A 16,214-nucleotide genomic window follows, 5' to 3' on the forward strand; every position below is an offset into this window, starting at 1 on the left:
AGTCATATCATGTCAATCATTTCATTTCGTATAAGAGGCCTGTATGCAGGGGATCTCTATATACGTGTTTTAAGAAAGCCCACCTTATTCGTTCCCACAACGGGCGTAGAGTTACTTCCCTCTTTAGCTATCACTCCCCGCCTGGACCTTTATTGACGAAGAATCGATAAGTTCGAGAAGAAGTCGTGAAGAAAAGAAAATAGGTCTCTGAACTAAACTATCTCCTTTAATTATTTTAGGGTTCTAGCATCCATATTAATCTTATCTCGTCAAAACCTTAAACTCATAACTATCATTTAGGTTCGAAACTATTTATTCGAACATCAACATGCGCATTAATCATAACTCGTTCTATTTATGTCATCAAGTCAAATATTCCGTCATTTAAAAACAAATCCTATAATATCACATAGATAAATTATATCATCATAGATCATGCTTTCTCATATTTAAAATCATTTAATCATTTTCAAATAATCCATATTAATAAGTCATTTGAAAAGAATTAATTTAAATAAGAGTTTAACTCAAAATATTTTATTTTAAAAACCATTTATAAATACTTGAAATAAAGAACTCCATTTAAATAATGAATTTAAAGGTCAATATATAATTAAATTAATCAAGCTCAATTTAAATTAATAATTAAGAGCTCAAATAATTTAAATAGATATAAGCCCAAATTAATTAGACAAATTAAGTCCATTATATTTTATTAACCAAGAGCCCAAACATTTAAATCTAAGCCCATCAATTAATTAAATAAGGCCCAAACACTTAATAAAATCGGCCCAAGTCTCGGCCCAACAACAATTAATAAAATCGGCCCAAGAGGGAGCCCAACAACAATTAATAAAATCGGCCCAAGAGGGAGCCCAACAACAAGCCAACCCTATCCCCTTCTCTTCCTCCCTTCATCAAACGCAGACACACAAACACACACACAAGCCTCTCTCTCTAACTCTCGGCTCTCTCCCGGCTCTCTCTGCTATTTAGATATCAGAACAACGAACGAATTAAATCTACGGATTTAATTTAGATTCATTTTATAATTTATCGGTTTTAGTGAGAAATCACATGTCGAAATACGAGATTTATTTAAATAAACAGTATCAAGCATATACGAGCACACGATCCATCTTACAGTTACAGAATCACCGAGACAGAGAAAATACATCAATAATTCTCCTCTACATTTTTTTTCCTTTCTTTTTCTTCTCTTTTTCTTTCCATTAATTTTGTTCCCCACTCCATCAACTCCACTACCCTATGCTCCCCACCATCTCCACTACCTTTGCTTCCCATCAACTCCAACACTTCACCCATTCCTTCCATTTCGCACCAGCAATCACAAAGAGAAGGAAGACTTGGCTTAACTACTTTGCCAAGATTTCAAGCTGCTCCAGTCCAGTAGTACCCCAACACTCGAAGCTAGAGTTTATTGGGTGAAAAACCGTGCATGAGGTAAGGCAGCGAATCTGCCATAAGCACACTGCTCCGGCAGTGTTTTGCAAGGCGATTCCAGCCATCCAAACGGTTCCAAAAAATTCCCAAATTAATTGTGTATCATCTTTCATACATTTTCTATATTTTGGTAAAATTTCAGAATATTTAGAGCTCGCATGATTTATTTATGAATTTGTAAACATCACTGCCCATCTGGAATACATTTTTGGTAAACAATCTTTGGGAGATCATAAGTAAAGTTTCACTCGGTGAAAACCTTTGAAACTTGAATATGTCACTCTAGACTCCCGTATCTTTCTTTTGACATCGGCCTCACCATTTTTGAGTAAGGGAAACAACCGGTATAAATTCTTGAAATCTAGTTCTTATTCCATGTACCATCCAGTAGATTTTACAAACCTACGACTTTGAGGTGGAAAAGGCCGACTTAAATATTTGATTCTCAAGCCTATCTTTCTACTGAATATTCACTGACATGTTGGGAACTTACTTGTTCAGTTGTAGAATTTTTGGTGAAGCTTAAAGTGGTTTTTTCCGATTTATGTTCTGAATCTGCCAAACTTGAACTCTTTTTGTGCACTGAACTTTAGATAGTCATATCTTCTAAACCATGCAGGTTCTTAGAGTAAATCCAATTGGAGAGTGTTATGATCTCTCCCTAGTTTCCAGATTGACCTTTGGGGTTCCCAGTGGAGTTTTGTAAAGGGAGATATGAATTTTTAAAGAAAGCCCACTGACTTGGTTGTAATCTGGAAATATGAAATTTATAGATTTTTGCTTGTTAAATACCCATCTTTGAGAGGGCATATCTTGCTCGTTTGAATTGTTTTTCATTCGATTCAAATTGGAGAATGATCCTTCAAATGTCTAGTTTCCAGAATGTCTTTTGGAGCCTCATTTGGAGATCCGAGGTAGATTTGGTGTCTGTTGTAAAACAACCCCTTAAGAGCTCAAGTTGTTGAATTATTTTCTATGTATCAAAGTTTATTTTAAAGGATGTTTCGTGAAAGATTTAGTATATGTGCGTAACAAGTTTGGGACTATTTATTTTAAATGAGGTCCGTTCTTTATTTAAATTAGGATGGACTTTTAATGAATATTTTTGGGATTAAACAATTATTTCTTGATTTATATAAATTATTTTTAAGGACTTATAAATATGAATTTCGTAGGCCTACTGACCTACTGTGATCGACGGTTTGTCGATGTCTAACAGCTTTGAAAATTTTATAGCAAGTCCCTACATGAGTCTTGAGTACCCTGGTAAAATTTCAAGCCATTCCAACTTCGTATGATACTTCTTTAAAATGTAAAACCTAAACTGCACATTACTACTGAGAATTTCAGAGAACAGAGAAAAGAGTCATTTATTTCAGTAGCTTCCTGGGTGATCTAGCTTTCCAAATTTTTATGGTATTAACCTTATTGTGTTATTTAGATATCCACCAAAGTTGAGCCCAGTTTGACAACGTTTACTATTTTTCAAAAATACAAGTTTTCGATTGTTCAAAACTGCCGAACATGGTAGATCGTGGTAAAAACGTCATATCTCTCAAACCACTTGGAGTTTTCGACTCTATTTTTTTTTTATATGAAACTAGACTCGAAGATCTTTCTTTCGGTATGAGTCTCGAGTCCAGGAGATGTCGGAGTCAGAACAGATTAAATTTTGAAGTTGAGTCAGTGTAAAAGCAGAGCATGTTTTGATGATGTTTGATTGTGATTCTTATGTGCCTTATGTTGAGCCTTTTTATTTTATTTTATTTTTATTTATTTTATAACATTACTTGTTCTTATTTATTAAGCCCGATTAATTATGAGATTATAAAGCGAATAAGTTGAAGTATTTATTTTCTATTGACTACGAGGAGCGGGGTTTATTTAATTGACGGATTAGAACACCCCGAAGAGAACGGATTAATTTTTGTTAATTATCCGGCTTCATGAGACGAGACTTAGCTTTTGTTTAAATCTGATAGCCTGGATTAACAATAGAAATTCCTTGATTATTATCTCAGAATAATAGTTCATGCATACGAGATTCATGCATAGTTTAATTACGCATTCTCATTTAATTGAGAATTTTCCCTCGATTTAAAGTCTTACGTTATTTTCTCGGATTAAAGGTCGAGCGCAAGAATAAGAGCTCGTCAAGGAGTCACTAATCTGTAGCAAAGCTTTGCTATCAGGTGGGCATTACTTTCATATATATCAAATGAGTTTAAATGTTACGTTCAAGCAAGTTATTTCATGACTAAATTAATTGAAGTTATTTCAAATATTGTCTTGCCATAAAATGTTTAAATTTCAGTATGATATCTATCTGATGTGACTTTAATCATGTAATCGAATTCGGGTCTTGAGCAGTTGATATCTATCCTGCCAGGGCTAGTGTACACCAGTGACCGTGAGTCATCTAGCGGGTTGGCCGGTCAAGTGACCGTGAGAGGTGGCCACCTCTCCGGCACACAGTTCCAGATATGATAGATTACAAAAGAACTTAGTCTGCAGACGAACTTTAAGAATCACAAATGAATTTAGTAAGCTTGGGCCTTTTTAGAGAAAAACTCCCTTGCTGTACTGTTTATGATGGCATGACAATTTACAACTTTACGAAGCATGTTATATTTCATAGTAGGCATATGTGCCCACTGAGTACTTTTGTACTCAGCCCTGCATATATTTCTAAATGTGCAGGTTGAGCAGCTGCCGATGGTGATGAAGTGACGAGCGGGACTCTTTTGTCTTATTATGTATTAATGAACTCTAGGGTTACATGTCTTCATACATGTAATCAGAACCTTATTCCGCTGCGTACTCAGAAGTTTTATGTTATTTTGGATAAGTCGGAGTTATCCGAACTTACTAGTTATTTGAGTCTATACGACTAAAACTCCGTTATATTATAAATATCCCTGTTGTTAACAATGATACTGCGATCCTTTCTTGTTTGATTATTCCCCTTTCTACCCCGCTTCTAATCTCTCTCCATTAGTCACGGTTTCCCCGGCTTAATTATCCTTAATTATGTCCGGTCGTGACATAGTGGTATCAGAGCAGTTCATTTGCTCTGAACCCTAGAGTTAGCCCATTTTTCTAGTATGATCACTAGTATATATGAGTCAGTCAGCCAAAGCTCATCACTTCATCACATCGTCATGCTCAGCAAGAAAGAAGGTGGTAATGATTTTAAAACATTGAGAAGTTCACGTTTTATATGAATGTACTGATGCTTACATTCAAGTTTTATGCTTTATTGATTGATTAGATATCTCAATGAACTTAGATGCGTTAAGAATGCATGATCACTGTTACGAGAAGAACAATAGAAGCTAGAAACTCAGTTATATTTCACTATAGCCATGGTGAAGAGCTAAGAAAGAAAAAGAGAATCCCATGAAAGCAGTGCAAGCGGAGTGCCACGCACGAATCACTGAAGCAGGCATTGTTCTTCATTCAGGTTGTTCACGAGTGACAGAACACCGAATCGACTATTGCCTTATTTGATGATAGATCACGTGAGTCATTGCTCGTAGCGACGAGTGTGACTTATGTAATCAGCTAGCTATCGCATAATGAGCTAAGACTCATTACTAACTCTCGATTATCACCAGTTATGGCATGAAGAGAACCTTCATGATTTATGTTTGAACTTCAGAGTCGGACTCATATGCAGTTATAACACTTTGTGTATGATGTTATAGCATCGCGATTAGAACTGCCAGCTTACAGTTTCAGATATTCAGAACCTTTATGATTACAATTACCTATTATATTACACGTGAGCATGATTTAGAATCCCTATTGATTACGATCACCTGCTACAAATCGAAAGGAGGATAGGTGCCATGGGTAACTAGAAGTTACCAACCATTATGATTGACTAGAAAAATCTATACAAGTGCGTAAGACGGGAGGAGTTCCTGAAAATGGTTTGGAGTTTAACAAGAGCTAGAAATATCGACAATGGTTCGATGTTAAAGTTAAGAGATTGAGATTATGATGAGAGACTAAGCAGGTTAAGTATGCATACCTTAGTCGATCAGAGACATTCCCCAGTTAGAACATTTTAGACCAAACATTCACTTTAGTAGCCAGAATGCAAGCATTGACTAAGGTCATTCCATGACTTAGAATTACACATGGGGACACATACCCTATAAAGGTGCTCAGATGAGCAAAAGCTATTTCCTTATTGAATGCGTGATGATTCAGAAGGTCTTTTGCAATAACACGGAAGAGTGCTTCAAATTATATGGTTGCATTTCAAGCGCTATGTGAAGGAACACTAAGTACTAGAAGTACTACATTAAGATCATATAGAGGAACATTATTGAGTAAGGTCGAGCCTACCTTATTTCACCTATAGAAGATGTTTAAGGATTGCATTAAACTAGGAGGCAGACTCCAAGTTTGAGAAGCTCTAGAATATTCTCAAGGACATGTTCAAGATATTAAGAAGAAAGTAGTGATTTTAGACCAAATATACCTTTTGCAGCCAAGGAATAAGAGTTTCCAAGTTCGGAAAAGTATTTCCGAGTGACAGAGAAGTAGTTATGTCGGACCTGGCCAGTCCACATGGCCAAAATCTCAGTAGTCGTCATATATGGGTCTTTAAACCTATATATTTTAAACCTTCATCTGAAAAGCCAAACGGGTTCAGACTATTAGGTCATTTCGTTTCGACCTTTCAGTCAATTCATTTCTACCCTATGGTTATTCATTTTCAATTATTTGGCAAATTATTGAAACACTTTGCCTAATTGCCATTTGTGATTTGAATCATTGCGATATACTAGCTATTGGTAGATTTTCTGTGACCCAAGGACAAGCAGATACTCATCAGATTAAATCAGTCAAACACGTATGCTTCAACCCAAAGGTCAAGCACGTAATGCATACAGACATTCTCTTGTGCATTTAGTAGGACGTTATCTGTGTACTTCGAAAACGATGATCATTTCGATGCTTTTGTATGCCCCTACATTGGCTTAGTTATTTTGACAAGTATTAGTACGAAAATGCTGGTTCATAGGGCATTTCGGAACTGAGCTCTTTCATGATGACCTTGCTAGATAGCTAGTTCATCGTGTATAATGCTTGGATAGATCACCAGATCTATATTCAATTGTTGATGAAATAGTCCTCATTGATACTAATTTCCCATGTCTATGTAGCGACCCTATCAGTCTTTTGCGGCAAGTCACTTCCGCTATGTTATTTATATACTTTCATGAGGAAGAGTATGAGCGAGATTTGAGAATCAAGAAAACAATTTACAGAATCGATGATATGCATCTGTGTATTACATTGGTGACTATATGTCGACTAATCGGAATGCCAACAAAGCAAAGGCGTCCGAGAGAAGTTGGATAGAACGATAAGAACAATAGTATGCCTTGTGTTGTTGCATTAACAACTTGTGTTTTGACCTAATAGAATGCCACCAAAACGAGGACGAACAAGAGGAGGGGGCATGATTCCCCGAAATGAAAGAAGAGACCCAGAAACAGGGCCAGAACCAGAAACCGAAATAGTTCAACCACCTGTTCAGCCAAAACGATAGATTGAAGAATTATTCTTGCGACAGAACCCACCTACCTTCAACGGGACAGGAGACCCGGCAGAAGCTGAAACTTGGGTTCGCGCTATTGAACGCATTTTCAACTTCCTGCGTTGCACCGACCAAGAACGTCTGACTTGTATGTCCTTTCAGTTGACTGGGTCAGCTGATTTCTGGTGGGAAGCAAGGATGAAAACGATGACAGCAGAGCAGTTAGAAAACCTGACTTGGGAACAATTCAAAGCCGGTATATATGACAAGTATATACCCAAGAGCTACCGCAAGAAAAAGGAGGCTGAATTTTACAATCTGAAACAAGGGAAGATGTCGGTAACTCAATACGATAGGATGTTCTGCGATATGTCTATATATGCGCCGGAACAAGTTGACACAGATGAGAAGATGGCTGAAAAGTTTTGTGCCGGTCTGAGGCACGAGATTAGGATGGCTTTGGCAAGCCACGGAGGATTGTCTTACACTGAGTCGCTCAGCCGAGCGTTAGACATTGAGGCAGCCATGCCTGGAGAAAGACTTGCAATTGTACCTGCGCCAGCACCTCCACAGGATCAAAATCATAATCAGAATTTTAAAGGAAAAAGGAGATAGGACAACAGTAAACCGAACCAAGACGAGAATAGGCCATGGCAGGGACGGGTCTTCCAGTCACAGGGCTATGGAAGCCAGGGCGCACCGAAACAGATGGGAAATAACCAACAGAGGGCCCCACATTGCCCCAAATGTAACAAAAGTCATGTGGGAATCTATAAGGCCGGCAGTGATAGTTGTTATATCTGCAACCAGAAGGGGGCACTATGCAAACCGGTGCCCGAATAAGCAACATGGAACGGGTTCAAGACCAAACCCACCTATCTAGGCTCCACCTCTGCGAGCAATTCAAGCTTTGCCCCAACCATATCCAAGGCAGCAACCACAGTATCAACAGCCACAGCAGCACCAACAGCTACAGTACCAACCACAACCTCAACAACCGTATCAGCAACAGGCCCGCCAACAACAGCAGTGACAACAGAAATAACATGAAAAGCCTCGTCATGCTAGAGCCTATGCTATGAGGCAGAAGCAGCCCGAGAACAACCAGGGAAACTTGGCAGGTATGGGCATGCTACTCAATACTCCTGTTGTAGTTCTATTTGATACGGGCGCATCGCATACTTTCATTTCAAGTACATGTGTCGACACATTAAAATTTAAAATGGAAAGAGCTGAACATGAGTTGAGTATATCATCACCTATAGGAGGGATGACGACAGTAGATCATGTGTGCTTGAACCTAGAACTGAATATAGGGTCACTCAAGATTGTAGTGAACAACTCGTATGTTATACCGATGGGAGATGTGGACATAATCCTAGGAATGGACTGGCTAGCCGAGAACTATGCCAGCATCATTTGTAACGAAAGACGGATATCGTTTCGACCCCCAGGAAGGGAGCCGTCACATTTCCACGGAATTAGTATGGGAAGAAGAAAGATGATCATCTCCGCCCTGCAAGCAACGAAAATGATGAAGAAGGGATACTCAGCTTACCTCGTATACTTGCACGGAGAACTGGGTACTGAAAAGAGTATAGAAGATGTAGCAATTGTACGGGACTTTTCAGATGTATTTCCAGAGATTCTGCCAGGGCCACCACCGGACAGACCAATTGAGTTTACCATTGATTTGGAGCCCGGGGCAGCTCCCATTTCGAAGGCACCGTACCGGATGGCTCCTAAAGAGTTGGAAGAACTCAAGATACAACTGCAAGAACTTTTGGAACTTGGATTCATTAGGCCAAGTGTATCACCTTGGGGTACACCCGTACTTTTCGTGAAGAAAAAGGATGGCACATTGCGAATGTGCATAGACTATAGGGAACTGAACAAAGTGACACTAAAGAACAAATATCCTTTACCAAGGATAGATGACCTCTTCGACCAGCTCAAGGAAGCAAGCGTGTTCTCGAAGATTAATTTGCGGTCTGGTTTTCACCAGCTGAAGATTCGACCAGAAGACGTACCTAAGACGGCATTTCGAACTAGGTATGGCCACTACGAATTTGTAGTTGTGCCATTCGGACTAACCAATGCGCCAGCCGTGTTCATGGACCTCATGAATCGAGTGTTCCATCCGTACTTAGACAAATTTGTCTTGGTATTCATAGATGACATCCTGATATACTCGAAGAATGAGAAAGACCATGAGGAACATCTGAGAATTGTTCTAGAAACGTTGAGGACGGAGCGCCTTTATGCCAAATTCAGCAAGTGCGAGTTTTGGCTCAACGAAGTCACGTTTTTAGGACATATTATGTCATCAGAAGGGATTAAAGTGGACCCTGAAAAAGTGCAAGAAGTGCGCGAATGGAGATCGCCTACTAACCCTAATGAGATAAGAAGTTTCTTAGGATTGGCAGGTTATTATCGGAGATTTATGGAAGGATTTTCAAAAATTGCAAGGCCAATGACACAACTACTCAGGAAGGGAATAAAATTCTCTTGAACAGAGGAGTGCGAGAAGAGCTTCCAAGAACTTAAGGAGAAATTAACTACGACACCGGTGTTAACCGTCCCAACAGCTGACAAGGATTATGTGATCTACACAGACGCGTCCAAAAATGGACTTGGCTGCGTGCTGATGCAAGAAGGAAGAGTGATAGCATATGCGTCACGACAGCTTAGGCCACATGAACTGAATTACCCGACTCATGATCTGGAGTTAGCTGCAGTGGTGCACGCACTAAAGATTTGGAGACACCACCTATATGGAGTTAGGTGTGAGATATTCACAGACCACAAAAGCCTGAAGTACTTTTTCGAGCAAAAGGACCTTAACATGAGACAAAGGAGGTGGCTCGAACTAGTGAAGGATTATGACTGCGGTATTAACTACCACCCGGGTAAGGCCAATGTAGTAGCTGATGCATTGAGCCGTAAAACTCAATCTAGGTTGGGATGCCTCGTCACCCAAAAGAATGAGCTCATCAATGAATTTGGAAAAATGAGCATAGAAGTGGTTAAACCACCAGGGACGATAGCAAGCGTTGTTGCAACAATACCTAGCTTGAGAAAGATGATTGTAGAAGCACAAAGAAAAGACGAGAAAATGGAGAAACTACGGAAAACAGTAAGGAAATGAGGAGTCAAGAATTATCAAGAAGCATCAGATAATGCTATCCTCTTTGAGGGAAGGATATGCATCCCCCACAATAATGAGCTTAAGGATAAAATCATGAGTGAGGCTCATGATACCCCTTATACTGCCCACCCCGGGAGTACTAAGATGTATCAAGATCTAAAGAAGCATTTTTGGTGGGAAGGCATGAAAAGAGACATAGCATCCTTTGTAGAGAGATGCCTAGCTTGCCAATAAGTGAAGGCCCTACACCAAAGGCCATATGGAAAGCTACAACCATTGGAAATCCCAGAATGGAAGTGGGAGCACATAGCAATGAATTTTGTGACCAGTTTGCCCAAAACAAAGAGAGGAAACACTGCCATTTGGGTAATAGTGGGTCGACTCACAAAATGTGCTCATTTTATACCAATACCGATCACACACGGGTCAGACAAGCTAGCTCAGTTGTATGTTCGAGAGATTGTACGCTTACACGGTGTACCCGTGTCAATCACATCAGATAGAGACTCGAAGTTCACATCTAGATTTTGGATGAGCTTACAGAAGGAGTTAGGCACGAGGCTAAATTTCAGCACCGCCTTCCACCCGCAGACAGATGGGCAGTCTGAAAGGACAATTCAGACCCTTGAAGATATGTTGAGAACAGTGGTGTTAGACAGAGGTGGAAGTTGGGAAGCAGTGCTGCCGTTGATTGAATTTGCCTATAATAACAGTTACCAGGCAACTATCGATATGGCACCATATGAGGCATTATATGGAAGAAAATGTAGATCACCGCTTTATTGGGATGAAGTGGGTGAGAGAAAAGTTTTAGGACCAGACATGGTCAATGAGATGGTTGAGATAGTCCGCCAGATCAGAGGGCGAATAAAAGAGGCACAAGATAGACAGAAATCTTACGCTGATGCACGTCGAACTGAGTTATGTTTTGAAATAGGAGACAAGGTCTTCCTAAAGGTATCTCCTACCAAGGGGATAACTAGGTTGGTGTCAAGGGAAAACTTAGGCCCCGATTCGTAGGACCTTATGAGATTTTGGAGAGAATAGGCCCAGTAGCCTATAGGTTGGTTCACAATGTTTTCCACGTATCACAACTCAGAAAATACGTTTTCGATCCAAAGCACATAATCCACCAAGAAGAGATCATCATTTGCCCAGACTTGAGCTATGAAGAGAGACCAGAGGTCATTCTAGATCGAAAAGTACAACAACTCAGGAATAAGGCAATCACATCAGTGAAAGTCTTATGGAGACACCACGGACAAGAGGAAGCCACGTGGGAGCTTGAAGACAAAATGAAGGAGAAATACCCCGAACTGTTTTAGAAGAAATATGCAAATTTCGGGACGAAATTTTTGTTAAGAGGGGTAGTATGTAGTGACCCGCTCTTTTATATATTTTAAATCCAGTAATGAGTGTTTATTTTTGTTCATCAGTGAATGAAAACGGTTTTTATCCTAATATGAATTCAGCTTATGATCCTGAATTTATATTGTTAAAGCAGTTAATGATATTATTTCAGAGTTATAACTGACTTAGCAAAGTCACGTTATTTATTTAAGCGAGATGAAATTTGATTTTATTTTTACTCAGATCGTGAATTATTTCCGACTCAGGAAGTTAATTAAATCTGCGGATTTAATTTAGATATCAGAACAACGAACGAATTAAATCTACGGATTTAATTTAGATTCATTTTATAATTTATCGGTTTTAGTGAGAAATCACATGTCGAAATACGAGATTTATTTAAATAAACAGTATCAAGCATATACGAGCACACGATCCATCTTACAGTTACAGAATCACCGAGACAGAGAAAATACATCAATAATTCTCCTCTACATTTTTTTTCCTTTCTTTTTCTTCTCTTTTTCTTTCCATTAATTTTGTTCCCCACTCCATCAACTCCACTACCCTATGCTCCCCACCATCTCCACTACCTTTGCTTCCCATCAACTCCAACACTTCACCCATTCCTTCCATTTCGCACCAGCAATCACAAAGAGAAGGAAGACTTGGCTTAACTACTTTGCCAAGATTTCAAGCTGCTCCAGTCCAGTAGTACCCCAACACTCGAAGCTAGAGTTTATTGGGTGAAAAACCGTGCATGAGGTAAGGCAGCGAATCTGCCATAAGCACACTGCTCCGGCAGTGTTTTGCAAGGCGATTCCAGCCATCCAAACGGTTCCAAAAAATTCCCAAATTAATTGTGTATCATCTTTCATACATTTTCTATATTTTGGTAAAATTTCAGAATATTTAGAGCTCGCATGATTTATTTATGAATTTGTAAACATCACTGCCCATCTGGAATACATTTTTGGTAAACAATCTTTGGGAGATCATAAGTAAAGTTTCACTTGGTGAAAACCTTTGAAACTTGAATATGTCACTCTAGACTCCCGTATCTTTCTTTTGACATCGGCCTCACCATTTTTGAGTAAGGGAAACAACCGGTATAAATTCTTGAAATCTAGTTCTTATTCCATGTACCATCCAGTAGATTTTACAAACCTACGACTTTGAGGTGGAAAAGGCCGACTTAAATATTTGATTCTCAAGCCTATCTTTCTACTGAATATTCACTGACATGTTGGGAACTTACTTGTTCAGTTGTAGAATTTTTGGTGAAGCTTAAAGTGGTTTTTCCGATTTATGTTCTGAATCTGCCAAACTTGAACTCTTTTTGTGCACTGAACTTTAGATAGTCATATCTTCTAAACCATGAAGGTTCTTAGAGTAAATCCAATTGGAGAGTGTTATGATCTCTCCCTAGTTTCCAGATTGACCTTTGGGGTTCCCAGTGGAGTTTTGTAAAGGGAGATATGAATTTTTAAAGAAAGCCCACTGACTTGGTTGTAATCTGGAAATATGAAATTTATAGATTTTTGCTTGTTAAATACCCATCTTTGAGAGGGCATATCTTGCTCGTTTGAATTGTTTTTCATTCGATTCAAATTGGAGAATGATCCTTCAAATGTCTAGTTTCCAGAATGTCTTTTGGAGCCTCATTTGGAGATCCGAGGTAGATTTGGTGTCTGTTGTAAAACAACCCCTTAAGAGCTCAAGTTGTTGAATTATTTTCTATGTATCAAAGTTTATTTTAAAGGATGTTTCGTGAAAGATTTAGTATATGTGCGTAACAAGTTTGGGACTATTTATTTTAAATGAGGTCCGTTCTTTATTTAAATTAGGATGGACTTTTAATGAATATTTTTGGGATTAAACAATTATTTCTTGATTTATATAAATTATTTTTAAGGACTTATAAATATGAATTTCGTAGGCCTACTGACCTACTGTGATCGACGGTTTGTCGATGTCTAACAGCTTTGAAAATTTTATAGCAAGTCCCTACATGAGTCTTGAGTACCCTGGTAAAATTTCAAGCCATTCCAACTTCGTATGATACTTCTTTAAAATGTAAAACCTAAACTGCACATTACTACTGAGAATTTCAGAGAACAGAGAAAAGAGTCATTTATTTCAGTAGCTTCCTGGGTGATCTAGCTTTCCAAATTTTTATGGTATTAACCTTATTGTGTTATTTAGATATCCACCAAAGTTGAGCCCAGTTTGACAACGTTTACTATTTTTCAAAAATACAAGTTTTCGATTGTTCAAAACTGCCGAACATGGTAGATCGTGGTAAAAACGTCATATCTCTCAAACCACTTGGAGTTTTCGACTCTATTTTTTTTTATATGAAACTAGACTCGAAGATCTTTCTTTCGGTATGAGTCTCGAGTCCAGGAGATGTCGGAGTCAGAACAGATTAAATTTTGAAGTTGAGTCAGTGTAAAAGCAGAGCATGTTTTGATGATGTTTGATTGTGATTCTTATGTGCCTTATGTTGAGCCTTTTTATTTTATTTTATTTTTTTTTATTTTATAACATTACTTGTTCTTATTTATTAAGCCCGATTAATTATGAGATTATAAAGCGAATAAGTTGAAGTATTTATTTTCTATTGACTACGAGGAGCGGGGTTTATTTAATTGACGGATTAGAACACCCCGAAGAGAACGGATTAATTTTTGTTAATTATCCGGCTTCATGAGACGAGACTTAGCTTTTGTTTAAATCTGATAGCCTGGATTAACAATAGAAATTCCCTGATTATTATCTCAGAATAATAGTTCATGCATACGAGATTCATGCATAGTTTAATTACGCATTCTCATTTAATTGAGAATTTTCCCTCGATTTAAAGTCTTACGTTATTTTCTCGGATTAAAGGTCGAGCGCAAGAATAAGAGCTCGTCAAGGAGTCACTAATCTGTAGCAAAGCTTTGCTATCAGGTGGGCATTACTTTCATATATATCAAATGAGTTTAAATGTTACGTTCAAGCAAGTTATTTCATGACTAAATTAATTGAAGTTATTTCAAATATTGTCTTGCCATAAAATGTTTAAATTTCAGTATGATATCTATCTGATGTGACTTTAATCATGTAATCGAATTCGGGTCTTGAGCAGTTGATAGCTATCCTGCCAGGGCTAGTGTACACCAGTGACCGTGAGTCATCTAGCGGGTTGGCCGGTCAAGTGACCGTGAGAGGTGGCCACCTCTCCGGCACACAGTTCCAGATATGATAGATTACAAAAGAACTTAGTCTGCAGACGAACTTTAAGAATCACAAATGAATTTAGTAAGCTTGGGCCTTTTTAGAGAAAAACTCCCTTGCTGTACTGTTTATGATGGCATGACAATTTACAACTTTACGAAGCATGTTATATTTCATAGTAGGCATATGTGCCCACTGAGTACTTTTGTACTCAGCCCTGCATATATTTCTAAATGTGCAGGTTGAGCAGCTGCCGATGGTGATGAAGTGACGAGCGGGACTCTTTTGTCTTATTATGTATTAATGAACTCTAGGGTTACATGTCTTCATACATGTAATCAGAACCTTATTCCGCTGCGTACTCAGAAGTTTTATGTTATTTTGGATAAGTCGGAGTTATCCGAACTTACTAGTTATTTGAGTCTATACGACTAAAACTCCGTTATATTATAAATATCCCTGTTGTTAACAATGATACTGCGATCCTTTCTTGTTTGATTATTCCCCTTTCTACCCCGCTTCTAATCTCTCTCCATTAGTCACGGTTTCCCCGGCTTAATTATCCTTAATTATGTCCGGTCGTGACAATTCCGTCATTTAAAAACAAATCCTATAATATCACATAGATAAATTATATCATCATAGATCATGCTTTCTCATATTTAAAATCATTTAATCATTTTCAAATAATCCATATTAATAAGTCATTTGAAAAGAATTAATTTAAATAAGAGTTTAACTCAAAATATTTTATTTTAAAAACCATTTATAAATACTTGAAATAAAGAACTCCATTTAAATAATGAATTTAAACGTCAATATATAATTAAATTAATCAAGCTCAATTTAAATTAATAATTAAGAGCTCAAATAATTTAAATAGATATAAGCCCAAATTAATTAGACAAATTAAGTCCATTATATTTTATTAACCAAGAGCCCAAACATTTAAATCTAAGCCCATCAATTAATTAAATAAGGCCCAAACACTTAATAAAATCGGCCCAAGTCTCGGCCCAACAACAATTAATAAAATCGGCCCAAGAGGGAGCCCAACAACAATTAATAAAATCGGCCCAAGAGGGAGCCCAACAACAAGCCAACCCTATCCCCTTCTCTTCCTCCCTTCATCAAACGCAGACACACAAACACACACACAAGCCTCTCTCTCTAACTCTCGGCTCTCTCCCGGCTCTCTCTGCTCTCTCTCTGCTTGGTCGAGTGCGGCGCCGCCTCCGGCGCGCCGCCTCGCCGAGCGCCTCCCTTCCCTTCTCTCATCTCTTCCTTCTTTCCCTCTGGCCCTCTCTTCCCCTGCGTTTCTCTCTCTCTCTTTCAGCCTCCTTTCTCTACCTCTCTCACTCTGTCTCGCCGGAAGCCAGCCGCACGCCGCCGCCTTGGGTGTTCACGGCCATCGACTGGCCGTGGAAGAGCACGGCCGCCGCCTGCCCGCCCTGATTCTCTCTCTCGGTTTCT

At 38.6% G+C, this 16,214-nt stretch overlaps 1 long non-coding RNA gene across 1 annotated transcript; it reads left to right on the top strand.

Annotated features, from left to right (window-relative positions):
- The first annotated feature begins 3,476 nt into the window (after positions 1 to 3,476).
- Positions 3,477 to 15,217, top strand: LOC131016802 (uncharacterized). Its single transcript, XR_009099220.1, has 2 exons — positions 3,477 to 4,101; positions 14,475 to 15,217. It is a non-coding gene; the product is annotated as an uncharacterized LOC131016802 (long non-coding RNA).
- The last annotated feature ends 997 nt before the right edge of the window (positions 15,218 to 16,214 follow it).

Source organism: Salvia miltiorrhiza, chromosome 1 (genome assembly GCF_028751815.1).
Source record: "Salvia miltiorrhiza cultivar Shanhuang (shh) chromosome 1, IMPLAD_Smil_shh, whole genome shotgun sequence".
NCBI lineage: Eukaryota > Viridiplantae > Streptophyta > Magnoliopsida > Lamiales > Lamiaceae > Salvia > Salvia miltiorrhiza.